At 42.6% G+C, this 21,155-nt stretch overlaps 2 long non-coding RNA genes across 3 annotated transcripts in view; one reads left to right on the forward strand and one right to left on the reverse strand.

Moving 5' to 3' along the window:
* Positions 1-10,672, forward strand: part of LOC118156460 — a 24,622-nt gene extending 13,950 nt beyond the window's left edge. The window contains exons 2-3 of the long non-coding RNA XR_004746277.1: positions 2,754-2,762; positions 10,662-10,672. This is a non-coding gene — a long non-coding RNA (uncharacterized LOC118156460). The remainder of the gene's footprint in view (positions 1-2,753; positions 2,763-10,661) is intronic.
* On the reverse strand, positions 4,300-17,311 carry LOC118156444. Of its 2 annotated transcripts, none has more exons than XR_004746272.1 (3): positions 17,202-17,311; positions 7,579-7,668; positions 4,300-4,373 (listed from the first exon to the last, which is right to left on the reverse strand). It is a non-coding gene; the product is annotated as an uncharacterized LOC118156444 (long non-coding RNA). The 2 variants fall into 2 exon arrangements; XR_004746273.1 differs by lacking the exon at positions 17,202-17,311 and adding an exon at positions 8,744-8,764.
* Between the last annotated feature and the right edge of the window lie 3,844 nt (positions 17,312-21,155).

Consider the following 21,155-nt stretch of genomic DNA (forward strand, 5'->3'; position numbering starts at 1 on the left):
CCACACTGTTTCTTATACAGGCCAGGATGCTCTTGGCCTTCTTGGCCGTCTGAGCACACTGCTGGCTCATATTCAGCTGACTATCAACCAAAACTCCCAGCTCCTTCTCTGCCGGGCAGCTTTCTAACCACTCATCTCCCAGCCTGTAGCACTGCTTGGGGTTGTTGTGCCCCAGGTGCAAGACCTGGCACTTGGCCTTGTTGAACTTCATACAGTTGGCCTCAGCCTATCGGTCCAGCCTATGCAGATCCTCCTGCAGAGCCTTCCTACCCTCACGCAGATCAACACATGCACCTAACTTGGTGTTGTCTGCAAACTTACTGAGGGTGCACTCAATCCCCTCATCCAGATCATCGATAAAGATATTAAAGAGAACTGGCCTAGTACTGTGCCCTGGGGGACTCCGCTAGTGACCGCCCTCCAACTGGATTTAACTCCATTCACCATGACTCTTTGGGCCCAGCTACCCAGCCAGTTTTTAACTGAATAGTTACAGTATAGGTATTAATGTAAACTGAACTGTAAACAGATTTGCAATAGCATAATAGCAAACTAGACTTGATTCTAAGTATCACAGACATTGTTTCTTTTTGTTTGCTCCAGGTACATCACAGGATACACTTCAGGGTCCAGTTACAAAACAGCCCAAATGCAAAACTCAAACTCTTGAATTTAGTTGTTCTCTTGCCACTTAGCAAATATTGGATGCTATGTAAAAGAAGCTCACATATTTCAGACACTAGAAACAGAGTATTTTGTGAGTAAATTACTATAAAAATACTGTATCAAAATACTATACATATAAATAACATATAAATATACATATAAATAACAGCACATCTTTTCCTGATCTGAATTTTCAGCTTTGGGTCTGTCTAGCCATGTCCCAAACTGCATTTGCACGCAGGGCAAACAAGGCCATGTAGGGAACTTATCGGAACACATATGAACATATCACTTCATAGTGACAAATTGTGGCAAACTATTTTTAGAATACTGTCAGTGATGATAACAAACAACACTTTAAGGTTTAATTTTAGTTCTTAGTGATTTTAATATGAGCAATAGGATTTAAAGCGTGTATTTTTGCATCCCCAACTAAGCAGCCTTCAGTGAGGGGATTTACTCTCTATTTGCTTTATTAAGAATGATTATTTTTTTTTTCCTTTTGGATTCTTCATCACCACAGTGTTACACAGTTGGAATCCCAGCAGCTCTGTCAAAATCGCTTCCAAATGCTCACAAAAGCTTGCACCAAACAATTCACTATGCTTATAATTCCTATGGCACCAGGCTAGTAGAAATTAAAACATTTTGTTGAGACAATTAGGTATTAAATCAGTGTCAGCAACAGATATCTCTTTTTCCTTTCTGCACTGAGTTCTATCTACACGAGCTGCATGTGACTGACAGGGGAACAGAAACACTCAAAATCAGTGATGGCAAAGCATTGGCATGTCTTACTCTGGTGTTGAAAGAGATTTAGGCTGGCACCAATGAAACTAAGTTATACTGCCAAATTTGAAGAGGCATCAGGCTCTGTTGCTGCTATTGACACATTCCTCTTTGAGGGGAAAAAGAGAGAGAACTACTTTGAACTATAACAACGTCAGTCTATCCAACTCCCTGCTCCTTGCAAGACCATAGAGATCTTTGATTTCAAGCTCTGTGGGGCAGACAGTCTCCTCTCCTGGTTGCTGCTGTATAGCGTTAACATGGCTAATTCTCGTTGCAGCACTGGGGCTGCCAGAAAACTTCATTAACCACTGAAGAACACAAAATGAGGAATAAACTGCTCATTTGCTTGTATTACCCTCATTCTGTGGCATAAAACATGTTTTGCCAACATGATTCAAACCTCTCCTTGCCTTATAGATTCACAACAACATAGTGTTAAATGTTTTTCTAACTACATCTTTGTAAAAACTCAACTGCAGAGAGGTATGCAAATGTTCAGCAATTACCTTAATTACCTAATTTTTCAAGTAGGCACTCTGCAGGACACATCTCTCTCCTTGGAGGATGAGCCCAAGGAAACAATGTGGAGTTACATGCTGTTCCCTGCACCAGCTGCTGCAGTTTAATTGGTAATAAGTTACCCTCCTTTCATGCAAGTGCAAACTGGTATACTGAACCAGAGCCTAGTTCTGCAGTGTACTTCAGGCACTCATACACAATCTCTAGTCCTGCTGTAGGTCTGATTTTCATTCCTCCTGAAGGTTTTCAGCCTTTCAAAAAGAAAAACATAACCTTGCTAGACTGTGACATCCAAGAAAGACTCACCACCTTATATTAAATTCAAAAGCAAAATTTCCAATTTACAAACAATTATGATTTCACTATCAAGTCTCGTACATCACAGAGAGCATTTGGTTTCTTCACTGCAGCAACTCTGGTTCAACTGAATTATTCATGGTAATATTACCGCTCCACTAGCAAAGAAACCACAGTGTACTTTGAAAGAGTGGTACAAGACCACGGTACATTTTGAAAGAATTAATGGATCTGGGTATTAACAAAGAAAGAATGTGCAAATTCACCTAATTTAAAAACACACTGTATTCCAGGTGAATTAGAATAACAAAGAAATTTGAACACAGCTCTTTGCTAAACCCTATTTGAAGTGGTTTTGTAATCCTAAACATATTATTGCACTGTTAATAACAGATCATTGGGCTTGTTTTAAAGATGTACCGGGTGAACAGTTTGCTGAGGCATTCTGAGAAGCCTCATTCTGAGAAGCTTGCAGACAGAACATGACAGTATCTTGAAAGGAATGTGCCACAGCTCACTCCCCTGTTTGGAGTAGGTAAACACTAGCCAAAGTTTTCAGACCCACCTAGTCACAGCTGAACTGCTGTTTCTAAAACATACATATATATATAATTTTAATTATTTTTAAAAAAATAAAGAGAAAGTGTACTGGGAATTATGACATAAGCACAAACACTTTTGGGGAAGAGATCATATCTGTTCAGAATTGCCAGCACTTCTGTTTCTGCTCAAGCTTTCACTATGCTAATTTCAACAACTTACCTGATAGAAAAGGTTCTCCAAAATAGCAGTCCTTCAAGATCAAACCTTCCATCATAGCTGGCAGAAACTACAAGCACTGCCAGGAGGGAGGAAGCCACTCCTCAAGTCAGCACAGCTGGGGACACATTATCACCAGCACCTTGGGCAAGTGTCTCCAGCAACAATACAGACTCAGGATGCTCTGGCCCCTGCCCAAGTCTACAAGTAAACTAGGGACTTTCTACCTCCCTGCCACATAAAACACAGATATAGCGATAACCAAGGAAAAAGAATCATGAGAGGCAGAACCACACAAAACAGAACAAAGTCACTTTGCAGTGCTGTTGCTCAGAATGCAGAGTAGATATAATTCTCTGCTCCAAGAAACCACTGAAAAAATCATAACTGAAGTTCTAGAAGAGAGTAGGCTCTTTTTCACAAATGTTGAGTTATCCATTGTTAAAGTAAGAACAGTAGGAGTTGCACAAAAGATAATCAGAACAAATTAATGTTTAAAAATTTTTGAGAAACTGAATTATCAAGTTGTGAGTTAGCAAGTTCTCATTAAATTGAAAATCATTGTTTCGCTGAATGCCTTATTCCCTTATTCTTCACATACACAATGGACAGAAAGTAGACATTATTAGCTAAGGTGTCCATCAGTTCACTCACTTGTTGGTCTCCATCCATGCTCTGGAGATCGGTATGCTATTCAGTATGAAAGCTGAAAAATTATAACGGCTTTAACTACTAATATATGGGAGCATCCTTCTTTACCCTTTTTCTTAGCTTTTTTTTTTTTTTAAAAAAAAAAAAAAGAAAGAGTATTAGGGAAGAAGAATCTCATTTCCAACCTTCCTATAACACCATAGGTCTCCTTGGTGTACCCTACCATGTGTTTGCTCATTTTGGTCCTACTCTTTCCTTCCCAGAAATCTCTCCGAAGATTTCCAAGGCTCCTTTCATGTCTTTGTAGAGAGAAAGAGCCTAAGTTTATGTGCAATGACTGCAGTAGATCAAAGCTAAGCATTGATCCTCCCTTTAATAATCACAAGGATGTAAATGGATAGCAGAGCTTTTTTCCATGGGCACTCTGACATTCAGGCTTTCTTGTTTCTCTCGTTGCTTTTAGCCTTACCAACAGCATCCTTGTTTGTCTCCTCAGTTTTCAGATATACTTCAGTAATGAGTTGTTCCTCCTCAACTGTATCCGTGGTAACCAGCTTGCAAATGACTCTAGCTCAGTAGTTAAAGATCTGAAAAAAAGACCAAGTACTGATATCCTACCTTGATCAGTTCTTTGAACCTGGGGTCTTCTTTGGAGTTAGGATCAATCATAGTGCGCTCCTCATTCTCCTCTGTCCGAGTGAAATAGGAAATGAGTTAGATCAAATATACATTGTTGAAATACTGCAACAATTACTATTCATGAAGTGACCTGTCAGCTGATTAAGAAATGACAGTGCCCAGTCATCACCCTGGCAAGGGAATATCCAATGATCAAAGTGTTAGGGATTTTTTTTAATAGTCATACAAAGATAATACAAGTTACTAAAATAAATTGTTTCCACTGACCTTCTCCAAACCAGATCCTGTGTATGCAGAATACATCAGAAAAATCACCATCCTCTATACTGTAGGACACACTAATACTAACAAACCAAAAAGGGCAGCCAATTATTTCCTCTCTCTCCTCAATTTGTATGTCATTTGTATTTGAAAATATCCTTCCCAAACTACACTACCTTGAAAAGTAAAGCAAGTTTATGGCACTACACTTAGTGCAGCTGCTGAGACCCAGGCTGACAGTTTGTGCTTCCCTAAAACTTGACAGGTAGCAAGGGTCACACACATGTGGCCCTGGGTGCAGGAACTGCTTAATCTCTGGTTAACCCAGAAAATGAAAATTATCCCAATTTTCATCAGTTCTGCTTATGTGTGCCAGAAGGACATAAAATACATCTCTCAGGTATATAGTCTTTTATTTCTTCTGTTACTGTGGGATGGCAAGACGTGGGAAATGCTCTCCAATGGCCAACCATCCAACCACAAGAGGTAGGAATGTAAAGATTAACTTTTAGAAAGGATGATTTCATACTAAAATATAGGTAGAAAAATCAACTTTAAATCTGTAAAGCTAACAACCAAACAGCCTTTGGCAGAATTATCTTCCCAACAGCATGTGTGAATATATGCATCACATTCATGTTTATATGCTCTTGTAGATAGGTATATCAGTATTTAAGAAACAGTTGGAGCAAGTCTTGTATTTTAAATTCTGTTGCTTGCTTTCAAGTAATAGACCTCTCTCCCTGCACCCTTCATTTTAGCTCCTTTAGTAGTCAAGTGACAGCTGTGATCAAGGTTAGGTTTGTTCAAGTGGAGAGCAAACCTTGGCTACTACACAACAGGAACACAACAACAGGTGGCAGTGTCACAACCGAATGAGGAGATCCACATGCCTTCAGCTAAAATAATAATTTATAGACCCTGCAGATTTATCTTTAGCTGAGTCTAGAGAGGCAATATGAAATCCTGTATTCCATTTGATTTCCCAGTTCCTTCCAATATAATGACGAGGGAGGGTCTTGGGTATGACCACAGATTGGGCCATTGCTACTTTGCATAGAGGAACTCTCTAAAATCTGACAATGACCAATCTACCATGACTTGCTAATACAGTGCTAGAACTCACTGCTCTCAGATGGGAAACATGACCCTCACAAATCATAGCTACGAGGCAAACTACACTATCCTACTGGGTTACCTCAGGCTTTTCCCAGACATTTGGGTTTGGTATTTTGCAGTGCCCTTAATATTAATAAAAAATAAGACCCTTTTATCTGAACACTCTTGACAAATTTCCACAAATCTAGGAAGAAACATGATTTCTTCGGCTGATTTTTTTTTTTTTCCTCCCCTGATCCTTTACTTCCTCTTTACCCCCTGGGATGAGTCAGGCACTCTAGCTGTAAGGAAGTGACACCCAGTACACATCCAAAAAGCTGTGAACTAAAATCCTGAACAAGACCCATAAGGGTATACAATTCACCCTGAAGTTTGCTTAAGGACCACCAGTGGTCATGGCTTTGCATGAGAGGTCTTCAGAACTGATTTTATTATTTGCCACCATGACAGCTTGCTTCAATTAATTCTGTAGATAAGAAAGTTATGTCCAGGAAAGAAAAAAAAATACATTTTTTCCAACAAGTTTTAAACACTTACTGCTATTACATTATGTTGTTGCTCTTTGAGGGACTTGGCAGGGAGAGGAACTGGAACTTGAATACTTGCCTTCTTTCTATAAAGCATTCCTCATTTTACATATTCCCATACTAATCATATTATTGTTTTCAACAACGTAAATGTTGATCTGTTCGTTATCAGGTCCCATTTTGCTGCAACATCACTTGCAAACTGCCAGCAGTAACCAAAGTCAGAACCTGGCATCCAGCTGTTAATGAAAGTGTAGCACATACATTTAGTTGAGGCAGTTTAATGGTTCCATAGGAACCACAACACACACTTCTGCTACAGACTTTCTGTCAGTTGATTCTTCAGTTTTGCATCTATATGTGGAAAGATACTACTTCCTTGCCAACGAAGGATGTCCATGAGGACAAATAAAGACTGAGATGCAACTAGACAATGGATTAATGACACTGAAGCAACTCTAAAGCAGACAAACTCAGCAGTATTTTCCATCTAATTCTTTTCAAATCCCAATTTTCTATGTTTTCAGGATGGCCACAGAAAAACTCAAGTCCTCTGCCAATTCCTTGAGCAGGACAATTTTCTTCTACTCTTACTTTAAGTGTAGCTGCATAGCTGGCATTGCTCTTTGTCCTGGTTTCAGTTAGGACAGAGTTATTTTTCCTCCTAGTAGCTGGTAGGGTGCTATGTTTTGGATTAGGATGAGAAGAGTGCTGATAACATGCTGATGTTTTAATTGCTGCAGAGCAGTGCTTACACCTAGCCAAGGACTCTTCAGCTCCTCGCTCTGTCCTGCCAGCGGGCAGGCTGGGGGTGCAGCTGGAGCTGGGAGGGGACAGACCTAAGACAGCTGACCCAAACTGGCCAAAGGGGTATTCCATACCATCTGATGTCATGCTGAACAATATATAGGGGTGGCTAGCCACGGTGAGGGGCCAGCTGCTCGGGGCTGGGCTGGGCATCGGTCAGCGGGTGGTGAGCAATTGCATTGTGCATCACTTGTTTGTACATATTATTATTATTATTATTATTTTCTATCTTAATAAACTGTCTTTATCTCAACTCACAGGCTTCACTTTCCCGTTTCTCTCCCCCATCCCAGAGAGGGAGGGGGGAGGGTGAGCAAACAGCTGTGTGGTGTTTAGCTGCCAGCCGGGTTGAACCACAACACTCTTTAAATTCCTTTTTAGCATCTCTATTTTCTAGTCTATGTCGGACATACAATAGTTCTCAATTCTCTCTGTTTCAACTTAGCCATCTATATTCAACAGAAAAGCAACGGATATGGAGTCACAATGGCAGCCTTCATTAATAATAGCATAGCTGAGTTCTGTAGCATGAATACTATACCTAAGAAAGTATCTTCTGGATGCATGTCCACAGTGCTTGGGTTCATTGGTGCATTGATAGCATTTTTACCTTCTTCTTGCAGGTCACTCACTGAGGAGAAGGAAAAAACAGAAAGAAAGATTGTAATAAATGCAAAGTTTCTGGATATGTAGGGGTAGAAGAGATAGTAAGAACAAACATCTGGTAGATCCATTTCAAAATGTGCCCAAAGTTTATGGAATGAAGACCTGCATCTAGAGTAGAAAATAAAATCAACAGAACATACTTCTACAGCTAATTAAACTGAGCCACCAGACTACCAGCTGAAAATATTTTGCAAGAAACTCAGTTCTGTGGTAAAAACAATGTCAGAGTGCTTGTTTCTCCAGAAGGGAGGCACATAAGCTTTGTCTGCAGAATGACCCAGATCTACAGTAGATAGCAAACTGTAAAACCAAACTCACTTTCTGATAGCACCACCATCACTCATTACCACCTTTTACAACTGCAGAACACCAAGAACTATTTGTCACTGGCCTCATTAAGAACCTCTGAGAATCCCAGGGAGACCTACCAAACGATGAAAACGTATTTAATTTTGACATTGCCACTGGCTAAAGATTGCATGGTCTGGTGAAGACAAATTTGGAATCTTTCAAGCTCCCAAATGTACAACTCAGTAACAGTTGGGCAAGTCAGTAGAGTATGCTGCATCAATGAAATGGATATTAAAATACTTCCCTACATGTTGCTACATGGGAGGAACTGAATTTGAGTAAAATAAATAAATAATAATTGTTTAGTATTATAGAGCTTGACAGTAAGAAAATCAGTAACACTACTATAACACTTCTACACTCTTCATGGTCTATCTCCCCCTAAACTCAGATAGCAACTATTTATTATAAGGCAACCTATCAAAATGCATGCATCTGAAGCAGGAGATAAAAGGAGACTGCAATAACTCCATCTATTCAGTCACAGGTCTGTGTTAGCATGGACTAAAATCACATGCGGTGGCATTGTTATATTTCAGTCTCCTTTGGGAGAGGGGTCCAAGTCCCATATTCTTTTATGGGTAAAGCAAGGATTTCCAGACACATAATTGTAAGATCTGCAAGGGAAGTTTCGTGGGGGGGGGGGGGGGGGGGGGGAAAGAAAAGGAGCACAGTTAACTAATACTCACAGTGTACTAATAAGCACTTTTGTCAAGAATAGTCAGTATTCCCCTTTCCTGTTGGAAAATCAAATTACAGACTAATGATATGCATGCATTCTGCAAAGGTTACAAAATCCTGCATAAGTACTCGCTTTTTTCCAGCTCAATACAAGTGGAAAAGATAGCAATCCCACTGTCCCAGAAGAGGAAAGGAACAACAGCACACTGCAATCCCCACTCCTCCTCTCACAGATACTTGAAATGAAGGCACTTAAGATGAGTTACTACATCTCTTAACTACAGTTCGAAGATATTAGCTAGCTCTGTTTCACAGCATGATATTGAGCATGACTAAAATCCCCAATTATGAAAAGCTGTCCTATGCTCTGCAAGCTGCAAACACCAGTCTTGCATTTTGAGACCTTACAGCTTGTGATCTGTGCTGGAGAGGCCAGTCAGAGCTGAGGTGGCACAAAGCATAGGGGCAGGGGGCCTGCCAGCCACCAGCATGGCTGCTTTCTGTATTGTACACCTTTTACAAAGGGAAGGGAGCAGAACAGCATCTGCAGGCTGAGATTTAGCCTCCTGAATAAACGTCATTATTAGCAAAGCTTTAATTGTTCCTTTTCTGCATTCCTTCATATTTTTGGAAAGGTCTCCAACCAAAGGTCAGGGATCTAAGAGACCTCACACATCAGACCAAACAGCTTTCACAGCATGCCTCACCCTGCCCTGCTTGCACGTTGCCCTGTTAGAGCTTCTTCCCTCGAGCAGCTCCTGCACTGTGATGCCAACAGGAATACAGCCACAAGGAGGCATAAGGAAAATTGTGCTGGAAACAGTCATTACAGGGGAAGATTTTTAAAGTCCTCTTAGGACTATAAATGCCCAAGTTCCACTTAAACATCCTTATAGATGTAACTTCCTTTTCATTATTAAAGCACTTCTGTCATTCTGGGAATGCCAAGTAAGGTCAGAGCACTGGTGTACCTAATGTTTTGCAAATGCAGCAGTGCTGCTGAGCTCCTCAGGGCAGTGAATGCATGGTATTGTCTTCAGTGTATGCTATATAAATAAAATACTGCATACATTTCAAGCCTGACTAATTTTAAATGCAGCTAAACTGTTCTTATTCCCAAATGTTCAATTAAGATGATACATTTGCTCTTTATTTTTTTTAATAATGAAATGATCTCCACACTCTTCCTAACACAAATACCTTGTTTCTGAGCAATTTACTAAACCAAAAGAAAACATCAATATGGATGTGTGCCCTAAGCCCCCTCCCTCCAGTCCCTCATGACATGAAGAGCCACGTAAAACCCTTATATTTGCCTTCAGATCCAGCAAGACTTGGCCAGAACAAGAGCAGAACATCCTGCCCTACTGCTAACAGCAAAGCAAAGCTGCTTCGGTAGAAAGCCTCCCAAGGCCTGCTGCCCAGAAAGCCCTAGCCACAGAGAGCCCATATGCCACCTCCTAAGCTTAGGAAGAGGTTATTGCTGGAAACATAATCTGTCATACCTCATTTTGTTGTGCTGCTTATACAAGAGCCCTGCCATTTCAGTCCCCCAGCACCTGGAGGTATGTCACACACATCTGCAGGTGAATTGCGTGGGCAGTCTGTGTGCTGAAGGGGCAGCAGCAACTGGATGAGGGGCTGACACCTCGATGCTGCCAGCCCCAGGTTAATTCGGGCAGGGTGACACTGACACGGGAGGAGGCACTCAGGTGGCCTCCCAGCTGTCAGGTTGGGGCAGGAGCCATGGAGAAAGAAGCAAGCAGAGCACTGCTGCCAGCCAGGATCCTCCCTATCCCCATCACTTCTGCAGATGGCCATGTGCCTGGCTTGGCCTGCTGCTGCCAAGACATCCTTCCAAGATGGCATTTTGTGAGGACAGTGAAAGCGCCTTTCATCCTCTGGCCGGGTTTCCCACCCTGACAGCCTGCCCCAAGGACACGTTGGTTCACACAGCAACAGTCAGCATGCAGAAAAGCAGTCACGCTCAAGAGTATAAATCTGCCCAGGTATTCTCAATACCTGTCAAACTCCAGAACTTTTCCATAATGCGTTTGAAGAAATGCTAAGGACCTTTTCCCTGCTCACTGCCCCCAGCACACACTTATCTCTGTTGAACAGACAAAGAAACAGGAGCAGTAAAAGGAAAGTACCCCACATCATTGGGACAAAAACAGAGAATCCAAATATAAGCACATGGAAATAGTTTAAAAACAAACAAACAAACAAACAAAAACTTAGCCTGGATGGAGCAAGAAGTACATTTCTGAAAAGAACCTGAATGATGCTTTAATGCAACACACCAAAGAATGTCAGCCCATGCTTCACAAACCCAAATGATGTACTCTGAATGATTAGACTAATGCCACTGCCTAGTTTGGCAAACACCAACTTGTCCAACTTTGTAACAGCCACCGTGGTTTAGCTGTAAGGCTTACACTGGACTCTTACAAGGAAGGAACCATCCATGCAAAAGGGCATTTTACTGCGAGATCAGAGCTCAGCTTGCATACCAGGTTGCAGCCACATTAAGTCCCACATGATGCATTGCTGCTCCTTGCCTGCTCTCCACCTACCTGTTTGCAGGAATTCTTCTTTTCCTCTGCCCCTTCCTGCAAGAAACATTTTCCCCTGTTATTCTGGAGCAATTCTTTGCATGCTCTCTAAATGAGATCTGAGTAAAACATCTTTCCACAATGCCCAATAATTCCATTTCATAGGTCAGTCAGGAAACCTGCAGCAGGGGAAGACAGCACAGGTAGGCTGAGCACAGGCTGGGACTGCGATCACTTAGTCCAGACCAGTTCCAGCAGATGCGGATCTGTTGCTCCGGGCTGGTTTGATTATGCCACCAGCAGACGTCTCAGTGCCAGCACATCTCCTGCAAGCAGCCCCAGCACCCAGGGAGAGCTCTCCTGCCCACAGATGGACCTCACCCCACCATGACCCACCACAAGGCTCTGCTGAATGGTCACAGCCTTAACGTGATATTTGCAGACAGTCTAATGACTCTGCCATGAACATGCACAGGGCAGGCCAGGTGTAACCACGGGCACAGGAAGACGATGCCTTGGAAAGACCTCTGACAGAAATAACTGGGATTTCTCCCAGACATCTGTTACAACCTGCCTCGCTTCTGGCTTGGGATCTCCTCTCTGAGCTGATATTCAATTACCAGGCAGCGCCAGTCCTCTGAACCACCTCAGGACCACAGCAGCCAGCACTAGCAACATCCAAGTACAGGGAAGGATGGGCGCGCACCAAGGTATTCAGCAACAGCCTCGATCGTCTCCCTGAACCATAAATTTAAATTCACACCTAAAAGTTCACTTCTTGACCAGTCCCCTGGAAATCAGCAAGGTTTCCTGGAAGCTCTCCAATGTTTTAACAGGCTCCTGGAAGTATCGGCAATCAATATGGTTTAGTCACAGTGGAAGCTATTGTGGCCTTTCCAAAAAAATAATATAATGAGCAGATCGCATACACACATGCTACACAGCATGACATCTTTAAGCTAGGTAGGCCGCCTCAGTGCATGGAGTACAGGCAAACTGCACAGAACAGGACCAGTTAGTTGCAGGAAGACGGAAGCACCACCAAGGCTGTCGCGTATTTCTCCAAGTAGGGAAATAAATGACCTTTAAAGTCAGCAGGAGCACCGTAACAAGAAGAAAAGTCCCTGCTTTCTCCTTTTTATAAGAAAGAGCAAGCCGATGTCAACTTACTTGATCCTTTCTACCTTCACTCTGAATAATATTAGTATGATTTTAAAAAAATCAAGTACATAGCACAGCTCACTTCTTAAATCTTTACTGTTCACTGCTTTGTTATTAAAAAGTTGACCACAAGCTTCTGCCTCTTACAAAAGCAAATACTACTTAATTTTAGCTCTAGTTATTTCTGACTGCAGGGCTGAACCTCACCCCAAAGAAAGCAGCAGCTGCCGTAGTGCTCATCATGGGACTGTGGATATGGTGCTTTCCTTCAAACTCAATCAGTGCTGAGCTGGATCCTCAGCACTGCCTGAACCACAACTTTTACGTTATGTACTTTAATCTCATGATTAAACCCTAACTTTGGAAGCTATTAGACTGGTTTGTTACTGTTGGCTCTACTACTGATGATTTATTCAAGTAACTTTGTCATCCTCTTTGGTACAAGCAGCACATAGAAAAGAAATGTGCAAGGACTGTACAACCAGAACTGCACAGGAAGCTATTTTCCTGGTCCCAAAGTCTTACTGCTCTTCACAGAGACAAAACCACGGCCAGCTGCACTTTCTCAACCAGCAGCTCAAATCCTGTGAGTTCAGATAATCATATGCAAATGGGCAAGTCAACGTCAAACTCCATTTCTACCCGACTCAGGTCAGTGGCATGACCCCCATCTGTCTGCACCTCAGTTGAGAGGCAGACACCTGACAATTCCTCCTGAGGAAGCTGACCAGCCTTGCACAAAAGATCAAATATCTCCTGGAGCTGCCACTTTCCATGGGACGTCTGAGACCAGAGGGCAATAGTGCCCTGGGGGGAGTGGGCCTGCAGCGCCTGCCTGCTCCTCCCCTTGCTCATCACATATCAACACATGCAGCCACGCGCTAAAAATTCTGACACCTGAATGCCCTTCTTAAGAAGAAGTCTTCAAAACAGTAAGCTTTCTAGGAATGCTTAAAAAAAAATAAAAAAATAATTTTAAAAAAAGTTTTGCAAAAACTGGCATTTTCCAAGAAAAACAATTGTACTGGCACATGTCAAACCAGCCCCAAACATAGTGTGTGCTGACACATTTTAGACCGTCTCTTTTCTAGGGGCAAAACGCACACACAATTCACCAGTCTGCTGCTGCATTACTAATTGCTTAACATTTACAAAAGGCTCTGAGATCTTTTGGTGGAGAATGCAGGAGAAAGACAAAGCCTCCATTAATTACAATAGAGAATTTAAAATCCCTGTGCAGATCAAAGGCAAAGTTTTGATCTCATTCACATAAAGGCGCTGTATCAAGGGACTGCACTCAGAACAGTAATAAAGGAAATTATTTATATGCCTCAGCAAGCAAAGAAGGCACTCACAATGGCCAGGATCTGTCACTTAAAGGAATTTATAGCTAAAGACAGCTTTCAGAAAAGAGCTGTAGTAATCTTTTTGTTTAGTTGCAAAGAGCAAGCCACACTTGCTTATATGGACATGTTAAACTTAAAAAGATGAGTGGCCTATTTTGTGACTGACAGAACAAAGATCACCCCTGTATTTTTGCCAGTGGGAAAATACGTATCTATGGTGGCAGCAGGGCATAGAACATTTGAGCTAGCCAGGAACTTTTATGAAAAACTGGGCCTTTGTGTTGCTTTGGAGGATTAAATATTGTTTTCAGTTTTTTACCGTCAAAATCCTTACGTATTGAGTGGTGCTGTTTTTAATTGTGGTGAAAAAAGAAAATTTGCATTTTTGATTGGTGACACCTGTGCTGACTCAAATAATATTAACACTGCTGCTGTTGTCCTGGGCAAGCTGTTCACGTGTATGAGCTTTCCTCAAAAGAGGAAGGGTGTGCTAAAGTAGAAGGGGGAAATGGGGAGAGAAGAAATAGCCTGGGAGAAAAGAGACCAAAGCAGACCACAGCAACCACGAGCAGCTTTCAACATCACCAGTGCTGGCAACTAAACACCAAACCAAACAAAATAAGAATAATTTATTACTAAGTAGAAAGGTTTTTAGCCATAATTGCACAGCACACTTCAACACAGCAGGAAAGCTGAATCCTACAAAAAGCAAGCTGCTGCCTGCTGAACCAACTCGCTGCTTCAGCTCACTGCCCTGCCTGGCTGAATGGAAGCTCCTGCCCTTCTCCAGCCAGCGCCTGTGCTGATAACCTCCCCTTTGCCCATCCTCTGTAGGCAACAGAACAGAAAAAGCAAAACTGGCCACCACTGCTACTGCTGCTGAGGTATCTGAGAAGAGCCCCCTGCCCCACTATTAATCTGGCTCTGATAACAACTTAAGAAGCTGGAGCCAGAACACAGCTGCATGGGCACAAATCAGCAGGGCTATGAGCCAAGGTGAGCCCACAGCATCAGTACAGTGCTTCAGTCTTCAAAACAGTCAAACTGATCCTCCCAAGCTTCACAGCTGCCACAGGACAAGGCAAGAGTTCTTCTCATCTGTTTCAGTCCCCTTCTGCTCAGCTCATGCAACAGGTCTAACACCCACGTAGTAAGCACTTAACCAGGAGTCCTCAAAAATCAGTTCTGCAAGGCAGAAAAGCAAGACACAGACTTTGACAGAAGCATATAGAAAGCTGTGGAGCTAAACCTAAAAGTCTAAGTCAGGACTCACCATTTTGCAGTAAGCCCCTGCTTCCTGTTTCCTTAATTACTGCCCTGAGCCATAGCCATGCAACTGTTTTCTTTGGTAGGCATCCATGCTATCAGCCAAGGGGCACTCCAGACTTCCCCTCCATCCCTAGCTGCCACTCACCCCTTCCTCTTTGTTTGTGGAAGCCATGCCATGACACAGTGTGAGGGCACAGCATGGCTAAAAACCAAACAGCTAAGACAGAAAAAAATAGTAATTTAATTTTTACTGTGCAGACGCACAAACACTAGTGATGGCAGAGAAAAAAAAATGTTGCAGAAGTAAGACTGTAGACAGGAATGGTGTTTAAAAGTGTTTATAGAGTTACAGCTCCAGAGGTCAGGTTTTCAAGAATGGAAAAAGCCACCCAGTAGCACACTGAACAGGTAAGCCAACCTGGTCAGCTCTGCTTCACTTCCCTGCATTGGCTGTACAGCAGCAATCCCAGAGCTTTGAAAATAGCACAAGATTTTAATACCTTTCTTTTTGCCAGATGGTAGTGTATTTTCAAGGACAGTAGTATATTTTCAAGTATATCTTCAACCAGGTCACAGCAAACAGTTCTGACATTTTGTCTTCCCTGCCCAAAATGAAACAATGCTCCACTTTGTGCAGTTGAGCAAGGAGAGGACAACAAACTGAATTTTTATTTGTAATATCTTTCAGTATTCTCAGGATGCATGTTGACTGCTGCAATTCGATACTGTGATCACATGTGCACTTCTGAAGTCTGGAACTAACATTTGGCTAGGAGCAGGTCTCCTTAAGTTAAACATCATCTAACTACTCATTACATGAGATTTCCTTCCTGTTTCCTGCTACTTGCACTAGTTTTTGCACAGTCTTGCTAACAAATGGAAATATCTTTCCAGTAAAGAGAGGGTCTCAAGCCCTCAAGTGTGTATTTTATTTCTAGAACATCTGCCTGGCCCTCTTACGCACTAACATAATATAAACCAAAACTAGACAGCTTCTACACTCCAGGACATAAACTGGATGTTCCTTTGGCATTTGTGTTGTGCTGAGATTGTAAAGATTGCTTTTATGCCCAGAGTTCTTTGACATGGAAAAGACAGGCTGCATCCTCAAATATCACAGGTAGTAACTGCACCCTAAAAGTGGCTAGGGAAAGCTACATTCCCTTTGCACACAAATTCTACTTGAAAATGTAGAAAATGCACTTCCTCAGCCCCCCCGGTTAAAATTCCATCACAACATACAGAAGGTCATTTCTTCCCAAGAAGCAAAGGTGGAGGATTTTGTTTTCCCACACACACTGCACAAGCACCTGGACAACTTCCAGCTGCAAGAAAGATGCTGAATCAAATCTGGCAGATGAGAATACAAGTAACGAAAAAGTCTGACAAGAAGAGGAAAGAACCAAAGGGGACTTCTGGCTTTAATATGCCCCCACTAGAAAACCTGCAAGGCATTTTAAATTTCCTGCTATCAACTCTCCATGAAATAGTGTATTCCACTATTCGGCACTTAGTACTTCAACTCAACAAGCAACTCAAAAAAAAAAAAAAAAAAAAAAAAAAAGAATCAACTCTTTACTTAAGGTATCCAAGTCTGATGGGTCCAGCCAAAGCCAAGAGACAAGAGAGAGGGAGCAGCAGAGCTGAAAGCATTACTCTGGCATAGAGACGCCTAGTCCACTCATTCAGTTCTTGTTTTCTCTATCATGACAAAATCAGGGAGAAAACAGCACTGAAGTTTACCACCACTCACAGTCTTTTCTCTGATCTCCCATATATATCAAACCGTCCAAACTTTATGAAGCAGAACATTTGGTATCAAAAAAGTCACTACTACTGCACATGGTAATATGTTTTACACCTGAGCTCATTTCCATCCCTCCACTGCCTTCTTCCCACCTTCTCCTCACAATCTGAGGCTTCATTTGCAGGTACCTGAATGAAACCAATTCAGGTCAACTAACGACCTGAGCATTTTTACATGCTTCAGCTTACTGCTTTCCCCACATCCTTCACCTTACTTTCCAAAGGCACCAAAAGACTGACAACCACCAAAACCAGTCCACTGTACAAACACATTTGCTGTTGCCTTTTCTTCTGAACATGTCAAGAGCAGTAAAGAGGAACAGACTCACTTCTGAAGGCAGTGATGGCAGGTGAACACAAGAAGAAACAAAAAGGGAGTCTTCTCCAGCTGATGGTACAGAGCTCAACAAGCAGGCTTCTCATAAATGGAAAGGAGGATACACCTATGACTTGCAATTAAAAAAAAAAAAAAAAAAAAGCTTTTTTTTTTTTTGCTTGTGCAACATGATTCTACAGGAAGAGTAAGCTGAGATAAATGAAAACCACAAAAAGTGCATGTGCCTAATTACTGGAGTTGCCAAATGTCACCCAGAAAGATAAGGAAAACCCTGAAAAAAACTCATATATTGGCAACACAAATATTTAGGATTTTCTAGTGAATATTAGGTTTCAGTTCAAGAGAACACACAGGACCGACAGAGGGATATGCAGTACTTGAGACATGAAACTTTATCCTAAACAACCAATACAAACTTTTCAGAGTATTGTATACTAAAGTTACTCTTGCCCATGTTTTGTTTCCTATCTACATCCAGGGCACCAAAGATGTATACTGAAATGGAACTGAAATATCTCAATAAACAAGCAGACTCTGCAGAATACAAAGTTTTCTCAGTGGTTTCCAGACCAGTCATATGTGGAAAATTATTTTACACATAGTTTACAGCACCAAGGGAGCCTGCCAAGGCAAGCACTTCAGTGATAAGAGCTACAAACCTCAGAGTAAAAGACAGTTTGCATCTCAGAGCCCAGTCAGATAAAAGCCAGTCCATGAGGGAAAAGCATAGTGAAAATAATGTCTCCCATGGAAGGATTCAGATGCTTAACCCTGCCTGGGTTAAGTAAGAAATAAACACTACCATGTTCTAACCACGTTGCTGAAGACCACACAGAAAGAGGAGCCCGGGCCTCTCACTGCTATTCCAGTCCAGTCTCCCAAACACAACCTATAAGGAATAACAAAACGAAATCGTGAAACAACAGCCAGCCCAAGAATCACATCAAAACAAGTCCAAGGCACAAGATAACGTCACATTTTTCCAAGTATCAAAGGACCTGTAGCTATATTATCTGTTTATTTAAACAGCACACAAACATTTCACACGGTCTGCAGTTCTAGTTTTCTGTGGTATCATTTAAAGACTTTGCACTGCCAGTATCAGGTCCTATGAGCTAGAAAATGTGGTCTGCCAGTGGGGCCAAACATCTTAGAGACCTCCAAGTTCAGCTACTTGTCAGTCCTAAAAAGCTTTATAACTACACAGCCTCTCTGACTTACCTTCACATAAGAAGCAGCCAGAGCAGCAAGCCAGTAGAACCCATGCTTTCCTTCCCACTAAAAGAGTAGGCAGTGAAAAAGAAAAAAAAAAAAGTAGTCTTAGTAGTATGCTAGTGCAAAAAGTCAACGGTCCCTGATGAGAAAACAGGTCCTTGCACACCCTTATATTCACAGGCTCAGAAATCACTATGCTGCAGACTTTGCACTGTCATGCTGTTCAAGAAGTGTACTTACTCTAGCCTTAGAATGATCTAATTTCCCAGAGAGCCACATAAGTTCATAGGGAAAAGTCAGGATGGAAGGGACCTCAGGAGGTCTCAATCAGACCCTACTCCTCAAAGCAGAGTCAGCTCTGAGATCAAACTCAGCTGCTCAGAGCTTTATCCTGTCACATCTTAAAACCTCCAAGAACAGAGACTGCACAAACTCTCTGAGCATCCTGTCCCATTGCTTCATAGCCCCCATCATGACAAAGCTCCTCCCTTTATCCAGTCTGAACCTCACTTGCTGTAGTTTATTCCTGTTGTCTCTTTCATCCACTATGAACAACTGTGAAACACTTGGCTTCATCTTCTCAGTGATCTCCTCAGAGGTACTGCTTACAGAAGATCTCCCCAAATCCCTTCCTTTCCCAGGCTGAACAAACCCAGCTCCCTCAGCCTCTCCTCACAGGAGAAGTGCTCCAGCCACCATCCATCCTGGAGGCTCACTGATAAATGTGCTCCAGTTTAGTTGTGTCTTCCTAGCACTGAGGAGCCCAAATCTGGACACAGTACGTCAACTTCTGCAGACGACACCAAGTTGGGGGGTAGTGTCGATCTGCCAGAGGATAGGAAGGCCCTGCAGAGGGACCTGGACAGGTTGGATTGATGGGCAGAGGCCAATGGGATGAGGTTCAACATGGCTACGTGCTGGGTCCTGCACTTTGGTCACAACCCCATGCAGCACTACAGGCTTGGGGCAGAGTGACTCAAAAGCTGTGCAAAGGAAAAGGATCTGGGGGTGTTGGTTGATGCTCGCCTGAACATGAGCTGGCAGTGTGCCCAGGTGGCCAAGAAGGCCAACGGCATCCTGGCTTGTATCAGGAATCATGTAGCCAGCAGGACCAGGGAGGTGATTATCCCCCTGTGCTTTGCTCTGGTGAGGCTGCACCTCAAGTACTGTGTTCAGCTTTGGGCCCCTCACTACAAGAAGGACATTGAGGCCCTGGAGTGTGTCCAGAGAAGGATTACAAAACTGGTGAAGGGCCTGGAACACAAGTCCTACAAGGAGCGGCTGAGGGAACTGGGTTTGTTTGTCTGGAGAAGAGGAGGCTCGGGGGAGACCTAATTGCTCTCTACAGCTACATGAAAGGAAGGTGTGGGGAGCTGGGGGTAGGCCTCTTCTCACAGATAACTAGTGGAATTATTAGTGAACTAGAGGGAATGGCCTCAAGTTGTGCCAGGGGAGACTTAGGTTGGAAATTAGGATACATTTCTTTTCAAAAAGAGTAGTCAGATATTGGAACGGGTTGCCTAGGGAGGTGGTGGTGTCACTATCCCTGGGGTTGTTTAAGGAAAGGTTGGACCTTGTGCTTAGAGACATGGTTTAGTGGGTGACATTGGTAGTAGGGAGATGGTTGGCCCAGATGATCTTGGAGGTCTTTTCCAACCTTAATGATTCTGTGATTCTGTGATTCTGTGAACTGGAATCTAATGAGTGCTGTGTAGAGGGAGGTGACCACCCTGCTCAACCTACTGGCTGTGCTTCTGTTAATACAGCCTAGGAAGCTTTGTTGCAATGGCACGCTGCTGGCCCATGGTCAGCTTGCTGCCCACCAAGACCCCCAAGGCCTGTCAGCAGAGCTGCTCCCCAGGCAGGCACCTTTATGCTCATTCTGTTGCACAGCAATCAGTTGTTCTGCTTTTACTCTTCCAATATAACAGATACGAAATCTTTCACACTCCCAGTACCACTCCATCTCGCTAGTTATGCTGTGACACAGCAGATTGGTCAGCCTCCCTCAGACAGTGATGCTCATCTCCTGTGCATTCGAATTCCTCAGCCCAGACAGTTTCAAAGGAGTTGTACTTTCATTCTCAGACAATCCTCTTACCAAACTGGATCAACATCATCTTTGTTGAGCAAATAATGGAGATGAGCAAGGATGCTTCTGCCAGGATTCTAGCATGTGACACCATTAATGGGAAGAAAAGTCTCTCACTAAAAATTACAGTTACAGAAAAGAAATATATGCTTATTCCCCCTTGGTTAAAGAGCAGATAGATTAAGGCTCTTTGCCAGGTCCTGAACTGTATCAGCAAATGTTGGTGCCTGTGAGCTGTCTGGTAATGTGTAAATGACAGGAATTAAGGAAACAGAAATATACAGTTGGAAAGAGAGTAGTATAAAGCAAACACCTTATATGTCAGAGTCATGGCTTGGTCAAACATCACTCCCTAGCCTTCTTACCGCTCATTATACTAATGTCAGCAGAGAACAGCTGCCACAGGTAATTTTTTTATATTAAACAATACTAAGCTAAATGATACCTAGGATCCAAGGTGATGATTTAAACTTTGGCCCCTCACTATGTTAATACAACTACAGCTGCAGTACTGCAATAGAATAGGGCATTTTCAAGAGAGTGGTCTAACCTCAGCACAATCTTGTAAATGGTGAAGAGGGAAACTATTAATCTGAATCTGTGTGAGCAGTGAGAGGAAAACCTCACAAGTACCCAGTT

The sequence above is a fragment of the Oxyura jamaicensis genome, chromosome 1, assembly GCF_011077185.1.
Source record: "Oxyura jamaicensis isolate SHBP4307 breed ruddy duck chromosome 1, BPBGC_Ojam_1.0, whole genome shotgun sequence".
Lineage (NCBI taxonomy): Eukaryota > Metazoa > Chordata > Aves > Anseriformes > Anatidae > Oxyura > Oxyura jamaicensis.